Source organism: Psittacula echo, assembly GCF_963264785.1.
Source record: "Psittacula echo genome assembly, chromosome: 3".
In the NCBI taxonomy this organism is placed as follows: domain Eukaryota; kingdom Metazoa; phylum Chordata; class Aves; order Psittaciformes; family Psittacidae; genus Psittacula; species Psittacula echo.
Window position 1 is genome coordinate 94,461,232 of NC_137736.1, and position 27,652 is coordinate 94,488,883.

The window sequence follows — 27,652 nt, forward strand, 5'->3', positions numbered from 1 at the left end:
CAGTCAAATCTCAGCAGTACTCTTATGTTGGTCTTGCTCATGTGAATCTTGAGGGGCTTATGCTAAAATTTGCTTTCAAAAAGTACAAATGCAGCATGTCTTTTATTTCAGAGTATTTGGGTTTTATTATTATTATTTACAATGATTGCACACAAGATAGAAACTTCTTGCTGTACTTCACTGTCAGTAACGGATACCCCCCATCTGCATGGACAGTATTAAAGAATAGATGTTTTCTTTGAAATCAAAGCTTCTGTCCTAACAAAAGGTTTCCACTGTGCATCACTTGCTGCTGTGGAAAACTTTTTAAGTCTCATTCATTATTAGCAAGTAAATACAGCTCTGAATATATATTAAAAAAAATAATAAAAAAGTTAAAGGACAGGCTTTATATCAGTTTTGGCAAAGGAAGTCCTATCCCTTTATTCGGGCCACTAAGAAATGAAACATGCCATTTAGCCACTGCTTTTAGATTCATGTAAAGGAAAGTTCTTCAACTACCATGACCCTGTATGTTTAGTACTGGGGTGAAAAACACACCTGTGTGAATGAACTCTTCAATGTTGTAAAGGCCTCAGCAGTGACTCAGATGTAGGAACAGTTCTGTTGGGACAGGACAGATCCTATCACCACAGCTCAGGTGAGTTGCTCAAAAGCTTACTGCTGGTAATTTATACAATGCTAGAACTAGGCAAGTACCATACAGTTCCGCTTCCCTGTTTACTTCCTCTGTTCGTACACACACACACGCACAATATACCATCCTGTTCTTCCTTTCCGCACTGAGCCAACACACTCAGGCAGTAGACATTGCCAGTTCTGTGGCTGAGATGAGTAATTTAGCTGTTGCTCATCTCTGAAAAGAAATGGTTAGGAGCTCCTGCTGCTGCTCCTGCAGCATATAGAGGTCCAAGTTTCTCTGTGTGATGCTCTTGTGCCATTAGCAGGGCAATACAGCAAAATGAAAGATGAAAGACAGCTTAAATGATCTAAACCAAATGGTCATTAAGATTTAAAAAAAGATCCACTGCTTTCTTCCTCATTCATTATAAACAATGCAAGTAATGATCATTATTAGTATTACAGTCAATACAACAGCATCTTATTTGATAAGGGATAAGTACATATCCCATTGTTTACAGTGTAAAAGCAAACACTAAGATGTCCCTAAGTGATTTTTAAATTTAATTCCCTCACAAGTCATTAAAAGTCTAAAAAAAGAAGATGCTGCCCCAACGCTTAAAAAAGAGCAAAAACAAGCTTGTTTCTTCAGAGAAATCAACTGGGAGACCAAAAATGTCTAATCTAAAATGCTAAACAGTCCTTGAAAGCAAGAATTCACATTCACAGTAGCTGCTAGCTTATAGATTATTTTATTCACTCTTTCTGGTTGAATGTAAGCCTGAATTGTGGCACGGCTTTTACAAAGAAGAAGGTAAGGTGATCTCCCCACCTCATATAAGTGGTGTAAGTCTAGTGGTATAAGTCTGCTTCACTAAGCTGAAAAATGGAAATACAAAGTATTTCAGGGAAAATGAGAAACAAAGGAGCCTGGTGAAATTTCTGATCAGGATTTTAAAAGTGAAGTTGTTTTTTTTTTCCTCTTCCACCAGTGCTTCAAAGGAAAGTAGCAAATACTATGGCAGTTTGAAAGATGAGAGTTGTGTTTTTTGCATTATGCACACTTTAAGATCACCTTTTAAAGCCAACTCCAGACGAATTTAGGCAGAGGAATACCTAATTTCTGTATAACAAAAAAACATAGATGCTGAACTTCTTGCTTAACCATGTGAGGATTTAGGAATTTCTGGGTATGTATTTCATATGTCTAGAAAACTATACAATTGAATCAAAATATGCCTACAAAGGTTGCACAGGGTTCCTCAGGATCACAACCACCCTTGTAGGTATCTGCAGAGTAAGTCCAACTTCAGATACCACAGTCCTTTTTTTTTTTTAATATGGCCCTTAGGCACTTCTAATAATTTTATGTTGTATGTCAAAAGCTGACAAGCAAAAAAAAAATTAACTGAGTGGAGGTGGAAAGGCAAAATAACAAAACAGTTTAGTAAAAATGTTTCCTTGTTTTTTTGCTCTACCTTGCATACCACAGTATTGTTGGAAATGAAATTAATATGAGCAGATTACATCTGATATGCACTATCAGGCAATTATTTTTCCTGTACCTATATTGCATTCACCAGTATATTGTCGCTGAAGTACTGACACAGTGATGCATGCTGGAAAATTCAATTAAAAAATTACAGGTTGCAATAAGACCATATAAATATATTCCTGCTCTACTTTAAACTTTATTATTGTTACAGTGATACTAGCAGCTGGTTTTAGTTGTGTAGTTCAGGAAAGGTGGCCTGGGAAGAATACAGGGATGTTGTCTGGGAAGCTAGGGACTAGGTTAGGAAAGCTAAGGCCCAGTTAGAATTAAACTTGGCTAGGGATGTTAAGGATAACAGGAAGGGATTCTATAGGTACGTAGCAAATAAAAGACAGACTAGGGACAATGTAGGCCCCCTTCGGAAGATATCAGGAGAACTGGCTACCCAGGATTTGGAGAAGGCTGAGGTTCTGAATGACTTCTCTGCCTCGGTCTTCACCGGCAAAGGCTCTGACCGCACCACCCAAGTCTTGGAAGGTAGACACAGGGACTGTGAGAATTAAGACCTTGGGCCCACTGTAGGAGAGGATCTGGTTCTAGACCACCTTAAGAACCTGAATGTACAGAAGTCCATGGGACCTGATGAAATCCATCCGCGGGTCCTGAAGGAGATCGTAAATGAACTTGCTAAGCCACTGTGCATCATATTTGAAAAATCATGGCAGTCAGGTGAAGTTCCCAGTGACTGGAAAAAGAGAAATATAGCCCCATTTTCAAAAAGGGGAAAATGGATGACCCAGGGAATTGCTGGACCAGTCAGTCTCACCTCTGTGCCTGGCAAAATCTTGGAGCAGATTTTCCTGGAAGGTATGCTAAGGCACATGAAAAACAAGGAGGTGGTTGGTGACAGCCAGCATGGCTTCACTAAGGGCAAATCCTGCCTGACCAATTTGGTGACCTTCTATGATGAGGCTACGGAACTGATGGACAGGGGTAGAGCTGTTGATGTCATCTACCTGGACTTATGCAAAGCGTTCAACACTATCCCACATGACATCCTTATCTCTAAATTTGATAAGTAGACCACTCGGTGGATAAAGAACTGGCTGGATGGCTGCACGCAAAGGGCTGTGGTCAAAGGCTCAATGTCCAGCTATAGACCAGTAACGAGTGGTGTCCCTCAGGAATAGGTGTTGGGACCAGTCTTGTTCAACATCTTTGTTGGTGACATTGACAGTGGGACTGAGTGCGCCCTCAGCAAGTTTGCCAATGACACCAAGCTATGTGGTTTGGTTGATGCGCTGAAGGGAAGGAATGCCATCCAGAGGGACCTTGACATGCTTGTAAGGTGGGTCTAAGCCAACCTTATGAATTTTAACCATGCTAAGTGCAAGGTCCTACACCTGGGTCAGAGCAATCTCAGGCACAGCTACAGGTTGGGCAGAGAAGAGATTCAGAGCAGCCTTGCAGACAAGGACTTGGGGGTGTTTGTTGATGAGAAACTTAACATGAGCCAGCAGTGTGTGCTAGCAGCCCAGAAAGCCAACCATATCCTGAGCTGCGTTAAAAGGAGCGTGACCAGCATTTGAAGGAGGTGATCCTGGCACTGTACTCTGCTCTCATGAGACCTCACTTGGAGTATTGTGTGCAGTTCTGATGTCCTCAATATAAAAAGGACATGGAACTGTTGGAACAAGTGCAGAGGAGGGCCACGAGGATGATCAGGGGAGTGGAGCACCTCTCGTATGGAGACAGGCTGAGAAAGTTGGTGCTGTTCAGCCTGGAGAAGAGAAGGCTGCGTGGAGACCTCATAGCAGCCTTCCAGTATCTCAAGGGGGCTTATAGGGATGCTGAGGAGGGACTCTTCATTTCGGGCTGTAGCAATAGGACAAGGGGTAAAGGGTTAAAATTTAAACAGGGGAAGTTTAGATTGGATATAAGGAAGAAATTCTTTACTGTAAGGATGGTGAGGCACTGGAATGGGTTGCCCAGTGAAGTTGTGAATGCTCCATCCTTGGCAGTGTTCAAGGCCAGGTTGGAGAAAGCCTTGGGTGACATGATTTAGTGTGGGGGGTCCCTGCCCATGGCAGGGGGGTTGGAACTTAGATGATCTTAAGGTCCTCTCCAACCCTAATTATTCTATGATTCTATAAATGGAGCTAGATCCAGTATTTCTCCCTTAAGCTGTCTTAAAATATCTCTTCATTAAAATGAGCCTTACTTAATGTTCTGTTTACACTGCATTGCATAGGATGTGTCCACAACAAATGCTTTTTCAAATGTCATTAAATACCAGCGCGGAGAGTAAGCACCATATCAATGATTGTTTGAAATGTGTGAATAAGCGTGTAGGAGAGCATCACTGATGACAGGAAATGACAAACATGGTGATAGACGTCATAGCTCAGCAGGGAAAATTTCTTACTTCTCCAAAAAGTGATATGAATTATTATGTATAAAAAAAAAAAAAAAAAAAAAAAAAGAGCAAGGTCAGCAAATCAATGGGGCACAGCAATACAGACAACACTTACAGACAACACTGTTTTAAGACTAGAAAAAAACCCACTTCTGAAATTAAATCAAGATGAAATCAGAAGTGCTGCTGAAGTTGTCATCTATAGATAAAGCAAGGGATAGAACACACTACTTCTAGACTAGTTCTGGAGAGGTGGGGGTTTATACCTGAAATAAATAAGTCTGAATTTACCTTTAAAATGCATTTAAACTACCTTAGCTCTTAATTTTGCTTTTTCCTTCAACAGAATATTCGTGTGCACATTATAAAAAATAAAAAGAAAAGAAGAAGTGGCAGGATATTTTTTACAGATTGCTCCTTTAAACTTACAAATATATACCTTAACAACACAAACAACATCAAGAGTAAAAGCTTTCTATAAAGAGATGAGCTTGTCTGTTTCTGAATTAAAATGTATATTATGCACTGTTACTCCTTCTGCAAGCACAATGTTCATCTTGCCAATGCCCAACTGTATGATGTTGGCCTTTATAATACGTGACAAATAATGCCAATAGTTCACAGCAACAAGCAGTAGAGAAACAAGGCTTTATACGGCAGAGGTATTTCAAGTTTAAAAATTAGAGATGTTGCTTAATGAGACAGAGAAAGAGCTTCCATTGCTCCTCTTTCGAGCACACCGTTAAATATTTACAGAGGACCATGTCACTCGCAGCTGACTTAGGATGTCAGTCCCCAAGACTTCCTAAAGAGTTGGTAGAAGATGGCAACCTCTGCAGACGAAGTTGAAATGCTCTCAACACCCAGGCCTTTTCCTCCTTAGTAGTCTCCACAGAATTACTACGGTCTACATCTCTCACTGCTTCTGTCATGAATTGCAGTATGGGAAGAGTACTCTCAAGATTTCTCAAAAGTTCCTACTTTTTTCCTTTCTCACAATAGATCCTGAATCTGAAACAATATTCTGATCCCACAGCTACATATTTGTTGCTGCTACTTTTCTTTACATGCTGAATGGTGACTGATATGAGTAGAATACTTTTCAGTTTGCCATATCATGTTCTCTTTTTGATATAAACATGTATTTTTAATATTAGTTTTTCAGAACACTTCATAGGTTTTTTTTGTAGTGGTAGCTCTCTGGCTTTTGAAAAGACTTATTAGGAGAAGCAAGTTGTTCTGTAGTGATTTGGAGAAAACTCCAGGAACAAACTTGCCAACAAAGTTTTCAAGTTGACAAGCAGGTATTCTTTATTGCGGTGCCAGGAGACATGAGGGATAGCTCCTCCTAACATGTGTCTCCCTGTATTGCTTCAAACACCGCCTTATATAGTCCCTGGGCATACACACATACTCATGAGGTTACGTATGGATTACATAGTTTCCATAAAATGCGTACAAAATTGTGGTTTTGGTCTCTGAGGGTCATTTACTTCTTCCAACAATCTTCATCACTTCTGGCAGCCTTCGAAGCACGTGCAGTAGATGCTCATACCAGCTTAATGGATCATTAGCACCAGAGACATAATAAACCTTCTAGCCTCCTACTTATTAGTTAGTTTAACTGTAGCCCATCCTGACACCTGCCATTCCTGGATACTCCTTATCCCTATGTCCTATTATTCTAGACTATTTTTCTTAGAATTATGTCAACTATAACAATTTATCTTGTACAAGAATTCTCAGTATATTACAGTATCACAGTATCACAGTATGTTAGAGATTGGAAGGGACCTCAAAAGGTCATCTAGTCCAATCCCCCCACCGGAGCAGGAATATCTAGATAAGGTTACACAGGAATGTGTCCAGGCGGGCCTTGAATGTCTCCAGAGAAGGAGACTCCACAACCCCCCTGGGCAGCCTGTTCCAGTGTTCCGTCACCCTCACTGAGAAGAGCTTTCTTCTCAAGTTTAAGTGGAACCTCTTGTGTTCCAGTTTGTACCCATTACCCCTTGTCCTATCATTGTTTGCCACTGAGAAGAGCCTGGCTCCATCCTCGTGACACTCCCCCTTTATATATTTATAAATGTTAATGAGGTCCCCCCGCAGTCTCCTCTTCTCCAAACTATAGAGACCCAGCTCCCTCAGCCTTTCCTCATAAGGGAGATGCTCCACTCCCTTAACCATCTTAGTTGCCCTGCGCTGGACTCTCTCCAGCAGGTCCCTGTCCTTCTTGAACTGAGGGGCCCAGAACTGGACACAATATTCCAGATGCGGTCTCACCAGGGCAGAGTAGAGGGGAAGGAGGACCTCTCTCGACCTACTGACCACCCCCCTTCTAATACACCCCAGGATGCCATTGGCCTTCTTGGCCACAAGGGCACAGTGTTGGCTCATGGTCATCCTGCCGTCCACTAGGACTCCCAGGTCCCTCTCCCCTACACTACTCTCTAACAGGTCGTTCTCCAACCTATACTGGAACCTGGGGTTGTTCCTGCCCAGATGCAGGACTCTACACTTTCCCTTGTTATATTTCATCAAGTTATTCCCTGCCCAACTCTCCAGCCTGTCCAGGTCTCGCTGGATGGCAGCACAGCCTTCTGGCGTGTCAGCCACTCCTCCCAGCTTAGTGTCATCAGCAAACTTGCTGACAGTACACTCAATTCCCTCATCTAAATCATTGATGAATATATTAAATAATACTGGTCCCAGTACTGACCCTTGAGGCACTCCACTAGATACAGGCCTACAACTAGACTCATAGACTACAACTCTCTGGCTTCTCTCCTTCAGCCAATTTGCGGTCCACCTCACCACCTGATCATTCAGACCACACTTCCTCAGTTTAGCTATGAGGATGCTGTGGGAGACTGTGTCAAATGCTTTGCTGAAGTCAAGGTAGACCACATCCACCGCTCTGCCATCATCCATCCACTGTGTTATTTCCTCATAAAAGGCTATGAGGTTGGTCAAGCATGACTTCCCCTTGGTAAAGCCATGTTGACTGCCCCTCATAACCCTCTTATCCTTGACATGCCTTAAGATGGCATCAAGGATAAGGTGCTCCATCACTTTCCCAGGGATGGAGGTGAGGCTGACTGGTCTATAGTTACCCGGGTCCTCCTTCTTGCCCTTTTTGAAGACTGGAGTGACATTTGCTTTCCTCCAGTCCTCAGGCACCTCTCCCGTTTCCCAAGACTTGGTAAAGATGATGGAGAGTGGTCTAGCAATGACTTCCGCCAGTTCCCTCAGCACCCGCGGGTGCATCCCATCGGGACCCATGGATTTATGGATGTCCAGATTGCTCAGCTGGTCTCTAACCCATTCCTCATCGACTAAGGCAAACAGCTCCAGTGACCTGACTCCTGATCTGAGGTCTCAGGAGTACAGGGCTGTACGCTATCTTTTTTTCTTCTATGTATCATGCCCCTCAGTAATTTTCCACTGCTACTGTTGCAAAGCCATCAAACTTAACATTACTTAAAACTAATTTGAAAAGTTTATATATTCCATTTTATGATTTTATGCCCTCCCCTTGTTTCAGTAGGGAATGAATATCACAATTTGTTTCTTTGGTTTTATTTAAAGGGACCTACAAGGATGCTGGAAAGAGGCTCTTCGTTAGGGACTGTAGCAATAGGACAAGGAGTAACGGGTTCAGACTTACACAGGGGAAGTTTAGGTTAGATATAAGGAAGAAGGTCTTTACTGTGAGGGTGGTGAGGCACTGGAGTGGGTTACCCAGGGAAGTTGTGAATGCTTCACCCCGGCAGTGTTCAAGGCCAGGTTGGACAGAGCCTTGGGTGACATGGTTTAGTGTGTGATGTCCCTGTCAGTGGCAGGGGGATTAGAACTAGATGATCTTGAGGTCTTTTCCAGTCCTAATTATTCTATGATTCTATGATTTTTTTATTTACTTAGCACATGTATTTCTCACCTTCCCTCTTTGAAGAATGAAAGAATATAATGGGAAAATTTTCTTCATTGCTCATTTCTTTCATTGTCTGTTGTTTAAGTTGGAGTTAGGAATATGGGATATCCTAGGGACTCAGGAGAACAGCATGTTGAACTGATTGAGCATTCATGGCAAACACTCAATTTGTTACATTTAAACGAGCTTTTTTGTTTAGTATTTTGATGTAAGAAGCTGTCTCTGTCACCACTGGCTGTTCAGCAGCATGACTATGTCCAATGAGCCAAACCATCAAAACTATAAATGCTCTGTCATATAAATAATAACTAGTTTTAAGGGCAATCCTGATAAAATATTGTCTTAAAGGTAGACCATTTACTGAGATCCTGATAAAATGCCTGAAGCCCAAGACTGAAGACTGTTATTGCACAATAAAAGCAACACCTCTGTCCAGAGGGAAATATTTTTACACAGCTATAGCTCAGAAAAGTCACCACCTCATTTATTACAATTTTCTGTTTCATTCTTTTAAAATGAATGATATATATGTTTCCTGGACAATTCTCTTAACCAGATTTGGTTAAATTATTCATTATGAGTAATATTTTTAGTTTAGACTTTTTTTCCTTTCTATTCACAAGCTTTTGAAAGCTGATATGGAAACGAATTCTTGGCCTCAGTGAAGTCAGTGGGAGGTTTGCTCTTTAGTTCAAAAAGGCCAATCTTCATCTTTTATATTTATGATCTGTTCAAATTAAAACATCCTTTTGATGTATATGAGACTTTGAGAAAGTACAATCCTACCCTTAATGAGAGTAGTTTTTTTCTTTAAAAGCACATCCTTAAATTATTTTAGTTTAATTACTGTAAAGTAATGATAATGATTAGTGAATGACTCAACTTGACAAGTCTTCAGTCCACCGTCACGCAAATATATTCAAGGAGAAGCAGATAAAATACTAGAGGAAAAGAAAACTAAAAGCTTTGTGAAGGTTAAATCCAACTCTCCAGAGTTTAACATTGATGCTTAAATAGCTATTGTAAATTTGTCATAATTTTAGCAGATAGCAAGAAGAGGTCAAATATAAAAGCAAAGATCATCAATAAAAGGAATGTTATAATTCAGAGCAAACAAGAGCTAACGATTTTAATGCATCATTATGTAGAACAAAAAAACCTAACCCCCCAAACACACAGTCATTAGAAAGAAAGAAACATCACAGCCCAACACATTAGAGAGCTTGATGCAAGTTATCCTATGCTTGAGACCCAGGTTTTAACCTCATGTCCCAGGAGACAAGGGAAGGCAGAGAGAAAAGGTGGTAAGGAATCATCTCAGGATGTCAGAGAAGGGCAATAGTAATCCTGCTCTTTAACTAGACCATGATGTTGTGAATACAAACTTATCTAATTTTCTAAAAGATCTCTAACTTAATTTTCTTAGGTCGTTATGTGCTAGCAACAGTCATATGAGTCACCTCCAGTTTTGTTTCACCAACATATTCTTTTCAAAACCTCCCAATCTTTTGAGGTTTTTGTGTTTCATTTCATGCTGCAGTAAAAATAAAGGTTTTTAGCTATCACACTGAATTAAAGTAAATGGAAGAATTTATTCAGTTTTAGTGAGGTATATTTGTAATTAGACTGGTTTTTTTCTGATCCTGGAAAGATTCTTAAAATTCCTAATTGGCTTTTTTTTCTTTTTTTATTTTTATTTGTATTACTTGGCAAATTATTTTAAGTGTATTAAAAAAAAAGCAGCAAAACAAAACACAAGATCCAAATGCGACCACTGACATCCTACATATAAATTCAAGAAACCACATAATTTCTTGTATAAAACTTTCTCTAGGAGATTAAAGGTCAGGTTATAAGTGCTTACTGATGGAAAGTTCAAAACTAAAGAAACCATAGAAAACATACATATTGGTTTTTCCTTAGAAGAATTGATTTTATTTAATCAAATAAAATATTCCTTCCATTTAATTTTTGAGGAATTAGAGCATCTATTCTTCCCATTAAATCGTATCAATCAGATGAGAGCAGACTCAGGACAGTGCTAGCTGGTGAAGCAATGTTTTTTGTGAAAAGGAAGACCAACTTCAGACTTCAGGGCATAATGGGGCATAATATAAAAAAAAATAAATACCTTATGTTCAGAATCAGAAGTGTATTTCTTGTTTTAGGACAGAGAAATTTCCAAAAAGTAACCTTTCAATTGAGATTCATGTCATTCTACTTTAGCTGAGAGCAAACTGGTGCCTAGGCTAGTTAGTTACCTAGGGCTTCTTGATAGCGATAAGTAGGCATCTCTCAAGGGCAATTCAGTCCGTTACCTTTAACTTTGTACAGTGTCTCTTCTGTAACAGGATTAATTGATGTGTCCTAGAGGCTTTTCCCAACAAGAGAAGATCCTGCCAACAGTGTCATTCACTAATTTTACTCAAGACATGACTCTTATATACTACTATACATCCAGCCTGAAGAAATGTAACTAAACATAAATTATTCCACTGCATCAAAGTGGTTTTGGTTTAGATGTGAGTGAGGACCATGAGGGGCTATATTATTGCTACAGTTGCTAAGACATGAAGAAAATCAGTAGCAAATTATGTTGGGAAACTGTAGATTAGGGATGGGTGAGCCAGTTTAAGAAAACAATTTTTATCTACCCTGGAGAAAGAAACCCTAGAGGAAGATTATTAAGGCTAAAGTATTTAGGAGACTGATTTTTCCTATTTAGAAAGTTTTCTAGCAAGATAGAAAAAATCTTTTCTTCTCTCTTGAGGGAAAGAAATAAATTGTGTCTAATTAATTTGTTAATTAATGCTTCTTATTGACAGCATCATATTTCTGGTCATGCATCATCATATATCATTGTTTTTATCTAAGACAAAAAGAAAGGAATTCTACTGGGGCCAAAAATATGAAATCTTAATAAATATGGTTTTGAGAACATAATTTAAAAAAGAAAGAAGGAAAGTGAAGTACATTATTCTGGTTTGACATGTCTTGTTACATGTTCAAAAGGGTCCAGTAATTATGTAAACTACTATAATTTAAGCCTTTTTTTTTTTTTTTTTTTTGTAACTGATTGAATACATTAGTGTCTGAAAAAGGAAAAAAAGTGGAATCCTGTGATATAGTGAAAGATAGTAGAGAAATTAGAGACATTGTCTATGTATTTTTTCTGTAACATCACTGCCATGTAGCATTTATGCAGCACTGAAAATCTGAGGAACATCATGCTCCTCCACATATCGAAGCCTCAAATAAATGAAGCAATAGACCATTGCAATCATCACCATTTCAATTATTCCTCCTCAAAAAAACCCCGAAACAAACACAAAAACAAACCCAAAACCACATAGTGTACAAAATCAAAAGCCCCAGGCAATGGGATTTTAGTAAGACTTTTTAATGTGATTTTTGTCATCTGCAATTGTCATTAGTGTGAACTCCCCACTGTCCAAAACTTCTCATACATTTTGAATTGATTTGAAAGCCAGAATTTTATCTAAGTTTCTTGAAGTTTGAAAGTGCCAGATTAAACCCTTAGCTTTCCTTGATAACATTTTCTGAGCAATAGGAAGTAATAGGTCTTACCCACTTAGCTATTATAAAAAAAATTGTTGTGATTTCACTAATGGAATTGTATATGAAGTTATGAAAGAAGTAATAGGTGCTGGAATTATGAAATTGCTACAGAATGAAGTGAGAAGTAAAAAGATCATGTTGAAAACATCTGTATTTAAAGCTCTAGGGATGTTACATGCAAAACACTTCAGGGCAACACTGAATCTGATATTATTTAACATTTATCTGTGACCTATTTCAAGTAGAAGTTATAGACACTCTGGCACATCAACTGTCTGTAAAGAGTCTATGATTCAAGACGTAAATTTAAAGGGCTTTCCTGATCAGAGCAGCAAGTTTTTGAAACAGAAACAGAAGGCGGCACAACCCAATTGTTTTGAAGGCAGAGCTTGATCAGCCTACACAAAAGGTTATGTGATGCTGCTACCTGTTTTACCAGGGCCCTATGGCTGATAAATAATATTTTTTCTAGACATTTACTTAGTCTTACTTAGAAAATACAGTTATCTTATCTGTTCCTCTTTCTGATTACTGGAGAACTGGGCACTCAGTGAGTATTTATCTGCTTTCATAATTTATTATACCATAGCAAAAGTATTTTAAAGTGTCAGCTTTCTAGTTAATGCAGAAAGGTGAAAAAAGAAAAGATCCACTACATCCCTTTTAAGTAGCAATTACAGGTAGACACCTCAAAAGACATTGACAGGAATACTGTAAAAGTTAAGCCTATCTTGAAATAACCTTTTGAATACAGAATATCACCAATACATAGAAAGACTTAAAGCTTGTCATGTGCAAGGGGTGTAGGACAGTCATTAATATTATGTTGCACACATCTTCCAAATACGCTTTTTTTAGTTTCCTTCAACACAGGAAGAGGGAGAACGCCATGGTGGCACAGAGAGCATTTGTTCCTTTAACCTGAAAACTGTCATAATACGTGGTTGCCTGTAACAGATAGGAAAACATACCTAGTTATTGAGAAGTCTGGTCCATCATTTTTCTCAAGGCTTCTTTCTCTTCTTCCATACTGCTCTGTTAGCTTCTAGCTTAAATACCAATTAGCAGTTAGTTAAGAGGATAGAAAGGTCCAAGTGGAACAGAGGATTTCCTCCAGGAATGAAAATAGCAACATTCTCAAGCAACAGCTACATGAAACACCTCACCGGTTATTCAGCATTGCAGACCCCATGACATAGCTGCTGTGAGATATGGGGTTTTTTTTGTGTAAACATGTAGATGTTCTTCTGCAATACAGAAATATGTAAAACAAAAAGATAAGAAAGGTTGGGTACAAGCTTTATAAGCCTGTACAGTGTTTTACTGTGGCTTAGTATTTCTCATCTTACCATCTGCTGTTTTCTTTCCTACCTTCTAATACTATGGTAATTTATTTACACAACAGCACAGTGGTAGAGTACTGGCAAGATATTCTCAAAATACTGCTGCATTTAGGCAAAAGAGATGAATTCAACTTTCCTTTGAGATGCTGGGAGACTTTAAAAAAAAAGAAGCACTATACTACAATCTCTCTTATGAACATTTCTTTTAAAGGCTCACAAGAACTCTCTAAGGAGATCTGGAAGGAAAATAAGACATTCTTGTGGAGATCTATGAAGCCTTTAGAGATTACAGTAAAATCAAGCAGATGTATTGTCGTGGTTTAAGCCCAGGCCGTAAATCAGAACCACGAAGTCCACTTCCCCCCCCCACCTTTCTTCCCTCCGCTCCTGGAGGGATGGGGAGGAGAATCAAAAGAATGCAACTCCCACGGGTTGAGATAAGAACAGTTTAATAACTAAGGTATAACACAAATCACTACTGCTACCACTAATAGTAATAATGATAAAGGAAATAACAAGGAAGAGAATACAACCGCTCACCAACCGGTACCTCGCCCCCACCCTGCCATGATCCAGCCCTTCCGGGAACTCTCAGTTCTACATCCTGGGCATGACGTGCTGTGGTATGGAATACCTCTTTGGCTAGTTTGGGTCAGGTGTCCTGTCCCTGCTTCCTCCCAGCTTCTCCTCCTCCCTGGCAGAGCATGAGACTCACAAAGTCCTTGGTCAGGGTAAACATTCTGACCAGCAACTGAAAACATCAGCTTTATCAGTATTTTTCCCAGGCCGAAAGTCAAAACCACAGCGCTGCACCAGCTACTAAGAAGAAGAAAAACTGACTGCTGCTGCTGAACCCAGGACATGTATGAAAAATCTTTGAAGTTAGGAATTATTCTGGTAATGTTTGCCTCTTTTTTTATTTCTTTCTCTTTTATTTCTTCATATCTGCATCTTCCTTTTGTTTTGCTTACCTCTGTTTTCCTCACAGAGATATAGAAAAACGTTTCTAAAAAAAAAAAAAACAAAAACAACATGTTCAACGTGGATTATGAATGTAATTCTGACTTCATGTCGATTAAAAGTTATGAGGCTTCTATAAGAAAGGAAAAATATTGGTTGGTAAAACAATTAAGTAGTTTGATAGTTAGTTTTCATGTCATCAGAAATTGAAACAAAGAAGAAAATATTGAAAACTGCCATTGCATGGTGATGACTCTATCAGGCTGCTTAGTTGTTAGCCTTGGAAACATGGATGTTATTATCCTTGCAATCCTGACAGCTGGGACATAACAGTTCCTGTGTTTCGTGAGTACAAGTACTGGAAACACCACCAACAGGATAATATTCACAACAGTTTCTATGGGTTTCATGGGGATAGAGTATCTGACTGGCTTACTTGGAATCCCCAGTTTTGCTGCAGTTGACAAGCTCATGAGAAACACTGGAAATTTACTTGGCAGGAACTGCTTCTAAATGTACATTAGTTGGATGTCTGGCTTTAACTCTTTGATCGTTGTCTAATGTTCTCATTTCCTCAAACTAATGAGTTTTGGCAAAACTGTAGTTGTCCCATTGCAATTAATTCAAGATTTCCTGATTATGTAGTTTCAGTTTTTCTTCTTCATGTAGGTGGAGGATCCTACCTTCTGATGCCCCATATCATATATATGTCAGAGTAATATCAGGAGAAGTGGTGGCATCCTGAGGCCCAGTCTGTTATGATTGGATTCATCCCAGATGCCTTTCACTTTGAATGAATGATAGTAATGGGTTCATGTATAAAACCAGCTCCATTGTGACAATTTTCAAATAGACACAAACAAACACTACAATGTGAAAAATGGTTTCAGTGGTTTTGGGGGATCAGAGGGTATCACCTGTCTGAAAGCAAGACCTGTCATTTACTCTTTTGTAATTAAGGCATGTACTGTAATTTTAATGACATTAGAAAAGCAGTTGCTTGCCCCTGAATTCTGAAGGAACTGCAATATAAAACTCCTGAATGTCTGTTATGTAATTTAGTTAAAAAAAAAAAAAATAGTAAAAGAAAGACTTAAAAAAAAGAGAAAATCATCAAAAGAATATTGTAAATTTCAGTAAGTCCATTTAAGCTCAATATACGTTAAATATGTAGAAATTATAGTTAGTAGTAGATTTAATAGAGAAATACAAAGTAAGGGAGACCTGTGACAAAAGAGCTATGTTTTAGAAGGAAATTATATTTCATAAATTCATTAGAATTATTCCGAAGTACTCCAGAAGCATGATGATGTTATTCACATGGATTTAGTGTGCTTAGATTTTCAAAAGCCTTCCACATATCTTTTATAATAGGCTTTTAAAGAAATTAAATTGTTTCAAAATAGAAAGAAAAAAATCCTCTCATGCATTAAGTAATAGTTAAGAGAGAGAGAAAATAAATTATAAGAATAAACTGGAGGGTGACAGCCAGTCTCAAGTATCTGTACTGTTATTTGTGTTGTTCAGAATATTCTAAAAGGTAGGAATAGTGAGGTAAAAAATTTTGCTGATGATATAAAATTTGCATGAGGAAAATATTACTTCTGATTAAAAGTTACAACTGGACATCACAACACTTGCTGACTAGGTTGTTAGAAGGCAGAATAAATTCCATATCTGTAAAAGTAGTGTCACAGTTATGAAAAGGAGATCAAGGCTCACATAATTTTGATGCTACTTATTGGCCACTGGGAAGCATAAATTGGCAATGATAACAAATAATTTGGTCATTTTTGAGAATCTGATGCAGACATTTTGCAGACATGTGATAATGGTGCTTCCCTGGAGCAGACAGAACAGATATGGAAGAAGGCAATGTGAAATAAAACATGAGAAATGACTAAGAAGAGGATAGATAGAAGGAAAATTAGGAAATACTTGAACAGTGAGAGATTCTAGAGGAAACTCTTACTATGTCAGAAAAACAGAAAATAAATATAGTATCCCCCAGTACTTACTTATGCGTCATCAGTAGGTGTTTTGGAGAGTGAAAGTATAAATGATCTTTTAAAGGGATTAGACAAATTAATGAGGCATAGGACAACTAATGCCTTTTAAATACAACAGTTAGGATAGAATTATCAAGGTAGGCTGCCCTTAACTGATGATAGTTGGAAGCTGGGAACTTATGGCAGCAAGAGACCATACATTATCTAGTTTAGGATAAAAATGGATGTCGTGGTTTAAGCTTAGTTGTAAATCAGCCACACAGTCCTCGCTCACTCCCCCTCCTTTCCTTCCCCTGCTCCCGGAGGGATGAGGAGGAGAATCGAAAGAATGTAACTCCCACAGGTTACTGTGGTTAGTTACTAGACTGCAGTCCAGTAACTAAGTTATAACATAAACCACTACTGCTACCACCAATAGTAATAATGATAAAGGAAATAACAAGGGAAGAGAATAAAACACCACCTGCCGACCGATACCCAGTCTGATTGAGCTGTGAAGCAGCCCTTCCCGGGAACTCTCAGTTTACATCCTGGGCATGGCGTGCTGTGGTATGGAATACCTCTTTGGCTAGTTTGGGTCAGGTGTCCTGCCTCTGCTTTCTCCCGGCTTCCTCTCCTCCCTGGCAGAGCACGAGACTCACAAAGTCCTTGGTCAGAGTAATCATTATTGAGCAACAACTAAAAACGTCAGTGTTATCAGCACTGTTCCCAAGCTGAAAGCCAAAAGCAGAGTGCTGCACCAGCTATTAAGGAGAAAAAATGACTGCTACTGCTGAACCCAGGACAATGGAACTGCCAACCAGTTTAGCAGAGTGGCTTTTGTATTCTGATCTAATAGGAGGCCTGAAAGAAGTTAACTTTTTCTTTCATTGTTGCATTCAAGAAATCACTATGAATTACACTATACAAACCATATCGGTCCATTTGTTTGCAAAAGTAAATATGAATTCCTTATAAAAAAATAGGCTTTAAAATTCATGGTATATAAGCAAAATTAACAGATAAGATTGTAAGAATATATTCACCCGAGGCCTAGAAATAACCAGCTTGGTTTTGTTTTCATATTTGTTGTTTGTAGTAAGAAAACTACTGCTGTCATAGAATTTATGCAATTTTTTTAAAAAATATAAAGTTCGGACATATGCAAGTGGTAGGTTTATGAAACTGCAGTATCTATGGATTTATTTTTTTTTTTTAATTGTACCATTGCATCCTTTTAATTTGGTAGTTTAAAATTATATCTGACAAGTAGGAAAATTTCAAAAAACTAATTCCTTAAAGCAATACAATTTTTTTAAGTTTATCGTAGGTGCAGAGATTTTTCTATGAATTATATAATTAATATGAACACCCCTCTGCAGGCAAAACTCAGATCATCCAATTTATCTTTGTCAGAAATCATAAAGTAATTTATTAGATCCAATATTTCCTGAAAAATTATGTAATTTCTTAGGTTTATGAAACTATGTCACTGTGTCAAAAAGCAGGGGTTAAGTGCACTGTCATCCAGTTAAATAGCCGTCCTTTCTCTAAATTTAGTTTTTAAATTTCAAATTTTCCAGCTGTAAATATTATTAGATTTGATTAATTATATACTATTAATACTGCAATAGAATAATTACAACTATATGTATAACTATATCTGTAATTATATTTGTAATTATATGTTAAAATAACGATATAAAGGCAACATATATAATTTTTATAATTATATAATATATTAAAGAAATTATTTTGCTTCTCATAAAATTTAAAGACTGAATTTGGGATCACATTAATTTTATTTTTCTTTGCTTAAGATATATAGCCTAAGGTATTGTTTTATGATATGAAATAGTTGAGCTCCTTGTAAGAAAATTCTGATGAATATAATATCAGCACAGGCACAGTTTTCATTTTTGTCTTCTGCAAGATGATACTGAAGTTTTAGTCAATTTTGATATGTTGATACATTTCAGATTCTTACAAAAATTGTGTCATCATCTAGACTGTTTTCATTAACCTGAAAAATACTCTGTTCTTCTAGAACTAATTTAGAGACAGGCTCACTTTTCCAATATATTCTGGCTAAAATGGGCTGCTAAAAAAGATTATATTTAGAAGCCTAAGGTAAAACATCTCATTATTCTCTATGTGATACAATATTTGGGATATATAAACACTCTTATAATGGAAACTTTATATAACTACTCAAAATAACTCCAAAAAACATAAGCAATGCAAATTTCTCTCAGATGGCCTCAGAGGCAGGTCTCTGAACAATGCTTCACTCTACTGTGCATAGACAAATTTACCAGGATATCTGAGACCTGAAGGAGATTAGTAGTATTTCCTAACATACAGCAGGGTTCTTGTAAAGAACAGGGAAATCTTGTTCCTCAGCATAGGCTTGAAAGTTGGATGCAGAACTGTGAGAGACATAACTTACGAAATGCCAGTGAAGATCTTTCAAGTCACGAATACTAAATCCCTTTGAAAATTAGGCCATTTCTTTCTGCCTTTAAACCAGAAAGCTTGTAGATAGCAAAAGTAAAACAGGGTGGAACAGGGGCTGCAGGCTTTTTACTTCAGAGACATGCTTTGCAGTTGCCTCACCAATGAAGTATCAAGGAGGCAAAATGATCAGCAGTACATCTCTGAGGAAGCCATGTCCTTCAATGGTTTCCCTGCCTTCAAACAGCCTATGAAGCCCATTACCCTTGCCTGCATTTATTCTGTGGCTTTTCAAGGCAGAATACCTGTTTGCTTTATATTTCTGATGAGTAAGCCTTTCATTTCTGTTACAGTAAATTTACAGTTACATTTTCTGAAGATGTAAATATTTTACAGAAGTTATAATATACATGAAAACATATTGTGACCTTTTTCTTACTCCTTTTATTGTATTTTAATTGTATTCTTTATATGTATTTATATTTTCAGTTGCAACTTGACAAAAATAACACTCATGGCAAATTAATAAATTGTTGCAGGACTCATTGTAATTTAAGGAAAGGCATTTTTGATAATGAAATCATGATGTTCATTTTTAAATGAGGAATTCTGTCTTTTTTTTTTTTATCTACACATGCCTACAAACACACTCACATGCATATGCTTATACACATACAGATGCATACATATATGTATAGATATAGGGAAAAGAAAACTGACAAAACTAATGTATAAAATATGTCAGATTTTTCCCTATGTATTTTCAATGTCTCAGATGAAATATTTTTTCCTTCACATAATCTTTTTTACAGTGCAAGCATATCAGGATTTCAAACCATAGCTCAATGTATAGATGTCATATAATTTGTCATTGTGATGAGCTTTCTTGATGATTGAAATAATATTTTTCAGAATACACTTTAATTGCTATACTGTCAGAGATGAAAACCTCAGCTAAACACAGCTCCTTTTCTTTTCACTTTCCCTAATATAAAATAGTAGAGACACTAAATATGAACAGTAAGTCTCAAGTCACATTTTGCGCCTTCACCTGTATTGTAAGTATGATCATTTCCACAGTAATTAAAAAGAATACCTAGTCTATATTGTCAAGTATAACAGCTAAGACCACCATTAGGTATCCAAGTGAAAAGGCATAATTTTTCTCTTGGTTTCAGTTTAGGAGATAGATAGAGAATGAGACAAAAACTGACCTGAAAACACACATAAGCCTAAGTATCTTACGGATCACTAATTCAGATGTAAATACTATGTGATGACTGTAGGACAACTATTTTCACATTTGCCTTTTTGTTTTCTGAATATTTGTGGTTTGCAGTTCCTGTCTGACATTTCTTATCTCTATTTTTTCAATTTAATATTGTCTACTTTTTATTCAAATACTTTCACCACGTGTAAAGGGTATAGATTTTTATAGCTATCTGAAATCTGCATGAATGTTTTGTAAAAAGACATAAAAACTTTTAAAGGGGTTTCTTTTTTTCAATTACTCATTAATTGTTTCATAATATCTGTTGATCTTCTTGCTACTTAAGAGACACTGTGTAAACAGTGGAACCCAGGGACTAGAAAAACTGTATTAGTGTTCATTAACACAGTGCATCCCCTAGAATTTTAAAGAAGACATCTGGAATAAAGCAAAGAAATGACTTAATAAAGATCATAAATCAGACCAACAGAGCAGTTTTTGTGAACCCTTATGTATGCAAACTATCTATTATATTCATATTGAAACGCGTTTAAGGCAACAAAACAGCTCCAAACCCACCTTGAATGACTCATTTAGGGAAAAAAGTGAAAGAAATGCAAATTTTTAAAATCCTTTTGATATAACCTGGGGCAACAAACTAATTTGCTATAACCAGAAATGCCACTATGGAGCAATATCAGTGTTATTTGTCTTCCCTGATTGTTCATTTGTATACTTAAGTACATCTATATTTTGTTTAAATTTAACTTTAAAACTATATGGCTTGCAATGATTGGTGGGAGGGATAATTGCTGTATTCTACCATTATTTTCACTCTTAGATAGTGAATGTATAGGAAACTTGAACTTCATTTTATGATGGGGTTTTGGATTTTTTTCTCTGACAAAAAAATAACTGTAATAGCACTTTGCATACACTAGGGAGGCATATTCCTTTTTCAAGCTGACTATAACATTTTACTATAACAGCTATTAAAAAAACTCTGAATTTTTAGGGCCTGCTGGTCCTAAAAAATCTGTTACATGGTAGTTACAAAGATAAGAATACTGAATTAAACCTATTTGGCTTTTTTTGTGTCACTAGTGATGAGTGATGGGGGCTATTTTTTTCTGGAGAAAATAGCCTGTTTGGCAACAACAAAAATGCTTTCTAACATTTAAGTCTGTAAAAGGTTAATTCTCATAAAAGCAATCCATTTTATGGAATGACATTAGTAGCACAATTGCTATGTACTTTTGCTTCTAAATGCATGATTACAGCAATGAAAGATATTAAATAAAGAAACCCAAACCCAGAACTGCTAACACATAGAGCGAAAAAAAAAAAGAAGTACTTATTTTTTTCTCCTTTTTCTCACTGCATGTGTATTTCACAGTGTGCGTACTACACACTTCTTTAGTGTACTGTTAAAGCTGCTTCAGGGATAATGTTTGTGGGGCACCACAACCCATGCTAAATTTACTATACAAACAGGGTTTGAAAAGCATGAGGCACCTTCACCATAGATTTCAAAGTGAATTAGCATAATAAATACAGTATTGGCTTTAAATCTGCCTTTTAGGGGAATATGACAGATGTGTAAGCCATTTCTACAGTAAGTCTGCTCTGAATAATTAGAACCTCTCAGGAGCTTAAACTCGAGGTCATAGGAGGACATATAACAGCTACAGGTAATGTGTAAAGAGAAAAAAAAAATCTGCATATATCCTTTGGTCATTTTACGCGATAATTTTTTTTAATTACGTATCGCTCATGATTTATGCTTGTAATTGCAATGAATTTCTTGGACCATGGAAATCAATAAAAACTTTACTGTTGATTTCAGTGCAGCCAAGTTTTCACCCTGAGCATTCTAGGTTATGACATTTTGTTCGGGATCTTTGCCAGCTCTGGCAGGACCCAGATGGTGATTACACAGAAGGATTAAATTTTAATCTGATTTTCTTCAATGCTTCTTCAGGAGAAACAATGCAGGATACACAGAAATAGCATAAAGGGTCATCTTGCTTTTTAGTTACCTAAGGAAGGCAGTCTTGAATTTGTCCCAATCCAGAAACTTTTAGGCAAATTCAACCAAGAAAATGCAATGATAAGGGTTTAAATAAGTTAAATGAAATCAGCAAGCAAATATGGGAAAGTGAAGATCTTGAATACTGATCTTGCTAGAAAACGTGACACAGCATGGGAATATACACAGATGCCAACATTCACATTATTTCAATCTTCATGTATAAATAGAAAATATGCTTTACAGTTTCCTCTGCTAAAACTACTGTTTGGGTTTAGCTAATTAAAACATCATGAATTTTCACTGTTAAAAGAGATGTTTACATTTTCATCTTATAACTAGTAGATCTATGAAGTTTTGTGCAATTTCAGGCTAGTGCAGATGGATGGCGTGTGAATATTATGGTCAGTTCATCACACATTGTCTGTGCTGCTCTTTCCTTATCAAGGGAAGGATTCCTCACACTCTTCCCCTGCTCCAGTGTGGGATCCCTCCCACGGGAGACAGTCCTCCATAAACTCCAGTGTGAGTCCTTCCTACATGTTGCGGTTTTTCATGAACTACTCTAGCGTGGGTCCCTTGCACGTGGTGCAGTCCTTCGGGAACAGACTGCTCCAGTGTGGGTCCCCCATGGGGTCACAAGTCTTGCAGCAAACCTGCTCCCCCACAGGGTCACAGTCTTCGGTCATCACCCTCCTCTGGCGTGGATTCCTTCATGGGCTGCAGGTGGATATCTGCTCCATCATGGACCTCATTGGGCTGCAAGGGAATCATTCCTCACCATGGTCTGCACCACAGGCTGCAGAGGAATCTCTGTTACTTTGTCTGGAACACCTTCTCCCTTCTTCTGCACTGACTTTTGTGTCTGCAGATCTGTTGCTCTCACATATTCTCCCTCCTCTCTCCAGCTGCAATTGCTCCTGTGCAGTAATTTTTTCCCCCTTCTAAAATACATTATCCCAGATGTGCTACCACTGTCATGGATGGTCTCAGCCTTGGCCAGCAGCAAGTTCCTTCTGGAGCGGACTGGCATCAGCTCAGTCAGACATGGGGGAACCTTCTGGCAGCTTCTCACAGAAGCCCCTGTAAATTCTCCCCTTCTGCCAAAACCTTGCCACACAATCCCAATGTGGTTTGTATAATTTAACTTTTGCCTTGAGACGTCTGGTCTAGGCCACTCATGACATATAGTAATTGCAACACAAACGGGATTTATTGCATGTAACCCAAATGCCTCAAAGAGACAGAGTAAATTCCCCTTTGATGATGCCCATCCCTCCATTGACTAGAAATTATTATTAGATTAATAGCATCTTCAGTGCTTAAAGATGAAGATAGTAGTTCAGTAGAATATTTCTAATTTGTAAACTGTTTTGATGCGTAAACCTCCTGTGAAAACAATAGAAGTAATCACTTAAACTGATAATGCAAACCATAAACCAGATCTTTGTTTTTATATAACCAAATATCTTTTGACATCTACATTATAACTTTCACAGTACTGTCTCTGCTTGACCTCTGTTTAATTTTTGTCTACAGCCAATGAGTTGGCTTAGTCTTGTTCCACACCAAATAAGTGAAACTCATTGTGTAAGAATGTTAAATTGCATGCTGAGGTACAGTTCTGAAGCGCAATATTGACTTAGGTATTTGAAATTCAGACCACTGATTAGTTATGCAAATCAGATTTTGCTTTTGCCAAATGAGCATTCAAGCTGAAGATATCTTTCATGAATTTGATCACTAGTAAAGCTTGATCACTGTCATATTGACAAGAAGCAACACAAAGTAGGCATGGAAACAGTTGAAGTGAATCCACTTAAGAACAGGAATTATTATTCTTGTAAATGCCTTACAATATTCTCCCACCTCTACTCTTGTACAAACAAAAGGGAGGATCTGAGAGTGAGTTATACATTTTTCATTGGATTAAAAATGAAGCACGAAGAAATACATGAGGCACATTAGAGGAAATTTTCAGCGGTGCAGCGGAAGTCAAACACCCACCTTTTTATTTTCAGTGGCAATCTGGATGTAAAAATCATTGACAGGCTTTTGGAAAGCTTCCCCAAATCACGTAACCTACTCATGTTTCTGAAGTATGAAAAAGTCCCACATTAAATAGCTATGTTTTTCAGATAAACTTTTTGATTGTTTGTTTGACAGTGATTGATAATGTTCACCAGCTTCGTCCTATTCTGTGTCATCAGCGTGATTTATACTACAGTGACGGTTTTATACCTTTCTAGATACACAACAAAATATCAGTTTCTCACAGCTCACAACATCTTACAAGCCAGAAAAAACTTGACACTTGAACAGCTTGCTCTCAGATGGTGGGTAAAATGCTGGAAAAGATTTTTGGTCCAATATGGATTTAATTTGGGACCTCAGCAGTGGAAAATCCTGGTTCTTTTTCTTAGCTACAGGAGCCAGGCAACTAAGTAGAAAACAATCTATTACTTGTCCTAACACAATATATTTCAATGGAACAGCAATTTTCTTCCTATCCGTTCCTACCTCAAGATAATAGACAGGTCTTATGTTACCTTCAGCTCTCCAATTGAAAGAAGTTCGAAAAATCCTTTTCAGTATCTTTCAGTCAGGCCTTAGTCTTGTCATTCTGCTACTACTTAAATGTTTCTTTCTGAAATACTTCTGCAGTAATCTCTAGAAAGAAGTCAGGTTGAGAAGTATCATCAAGGGAGCTGACAGTTCCTCTTTAGATGTGGACACTCATGAATGGTGATACAAGGAAAGCCTGTTTTAGTGTACTTTGTGACTTTAACACAAGCTAGATGTTTTCCTGCTGTATGTCTGTCATAAAATTTCATGTAATGACAGCTCTAGCAGTATCAGCCTCACCATTTCATGTTGATAGTTAGTTGTGGCAAGAGATGCTCTTCTGATTCAATCTGAGTGACTTATAAAGTTCAGTCCTACCTAAACTAACTGGAAGCAACCATTCTCCCAGTGAGTTGTGATATTTAAATAAACCATTTCTGTGAGCCATTTCTGTGCAAATTAAAATATTTTGTCTGATCTAACTTGCTTTACACTAGAGAATTGTAGAAGCATGCAGGCTCCACTGGGAAAGTGGTGAATTCTGAATGAAGTATTAATTTTACAGACCAGTCAAATTTGAGTGGAAAATCTCATTTAATTATGTCTTTACTCATCTGTTCAACATAAGGGCTTATAGCATGCTTAAGGGGGAGGAAATATAACAAATTTGGATCAGAAGAGAATTGCGTGTAGCACAGATAACATCACATATAACATAAGTATTGTGCTCCATATACAAAATTCAAGGTTTTTTTCACCCATTGAAATAATTAATTTTCTGATGATTTTTCTATTCCATAATGATAAGAATGCTAGTGAATTACTTGAAATCATAGCCTAAGTAAGTGTGGAAGGAAAGGAAAGTAATTTTATAGTTGACAATGATAGATGAAAGTGGGAGATATGAAACAACATGCACATATTGCATTAGTGAACAATGGAAACACCTCAACAACTTCAAAGAATACCAAGGGAAACAAACAAGTGGGAAGCAACACAAAGATCCAGTTCTAGCAAGGACATACAGAAATAGACTACAACTTTTGAAGGGAAACTGGCTAAACCAGTTGTTGATGATTACAGTCTACTAACAGCCTAAGTGGAATTTTTGTGGGCAAGTAAAGATTAGGGAAGTTAACTCAAAAAAATTCAGAATAAGGCAGTGCTGGAATTCAGGCACATTGTCAAAATACTACAAGTTACCAGACATCACATAAGCCATGACAGTTCTTTGTGTGAGAGCACTTCTAGTCTTTGAAAACTGTAATGTATTTTCATGTTGTTTATATTCTTTCAATTATGGGCTGCAGCAAGTAGCCCATTGAATTACAGCAAGTTGAATTACACTGCATTTGTGCTTACAGAGTATATATAGGCAATTCCTACAGAGTAGCTGGTGATTGGTTACTTCAAAACCCGAAAATACATGCTTATGGATCCACAGTCTGTAAAGACAGAACAGGAAAACTTAGAGAAATAACAAAAGAATTATGCAAGAAAAAGAAGCTCCCTTCTCTTATAATTTAACTCTTCCTTAACATCTTTTATTCTGTTTGCAAAAAACTAAAGCTATTGACATAGCCAGTGAATTTGTGGCACTTTAACGGTACATGGATCTGATCAGTGCAGACTGATTCCACTTTCAGCTTAGGGCTCTTGCCATGGAAATATTCCTTCAGTTGTTTAAATGTTTTTAGTCACATAAAAGCAACATTGCACAGGTGTGTTATACCTTGAGACATTTTACTTGCTTTAAAGAACGTATGCCACTGTTTATTTTGAATCTGATAGCACAAGAGCTGCTGTGAAGGCCGCTGGGTGCTTTAAAGAAAGCATATTGTTCTTTGCTTGTAAAGGCCTGTGAACTGCCAAAGTTAACTAGAGAAGTATATCAAATACCAGTAAACAGAAAGTGACATGAAAAGAAGAGCTGATAGCTCTCTCACAGACTTTGAAAATAATTCACTTAACTCTTTCAAAGCATTTATAATGTTTGGAAAATTAATGTTTCCTAGGTATGATATCTTTTCTATTAACATGTACAAGAAGTGTTATTGAGTTATCTAATTTAAAGGTTGGGGTTTGGTTTTGGTTTTAGTTTAGGTTTGGTTTGGTTTGGTTTGGTTTTGGTTTTGTTTAAAAGCCTGAAAGCTCTTGCATTTCAAAAAAGTGATGTTGATTTACAGAAGAAGAAAAGGAGGAAGGTGTTATCCTTGATATTAAATAAGGTTTGGTCACTTAATTCTATTTGCAGGGGAGCATAAGCAAAGATTATTCTTTGTTCTTTGTCACTTAGATGGCAGAAAGATGTACAGCTTTGAGTGCAGTATTTTGTGCAGAGGCACAACCCAACTTTTAGGTTGGCCTCTTCAATATATGAATTAACTGCAGTTGAAAAAGGAAAGGACACTGCAATTGATGAGAACAGACGAATTATGCTCTAAATGTTCTTTTCCTATTGACTATAAAGATTATTTGCTCACATATAACCATCAGCAATGTGAACACCTAAAGTGAACTGGGATGAATAGAAGTTATTTCATTGTTTAAGAAGTGTATTCACTGTTCATTCCTTTCATAGAGCTGCACTAGCATTAATACACACTCTACTGCCTGGTCAGAATATGCTGTTTCAGAATATTTTGTTTACATCTCATCTTTTGAAGAAAGTTACACACAATGTTGTCTCCTTCAGATCTTTGGCTCCATGCTGAGAACCAATCTTTGTAAAAAATTTCCATTTGGTAACCATTGACTAGACAGAGAAGAAACTACGAGAAAGAAATAAAAAATTGGAATGCAATAAAGCATTTTGACACCATCTGGATAAAAAAGCATTTAGTAAAAAGATTCAAGGTAAAGGCTCATTTTTGATTGCCAAATTGTCACAGAAGATAAACAAGAAGATGAGGTCACATAGGGCCAATAGATCTGTTTCCAAGGTGAAGTCCACAGAGAGCTGATAATAAGCTTGTTTGACTTGCTTCATCAGCTGTTTGCTGTTTGTTCAGAAACATCCAAATGTTATTTTCCTCCAATTGTTCTCCACTGATGCAACATT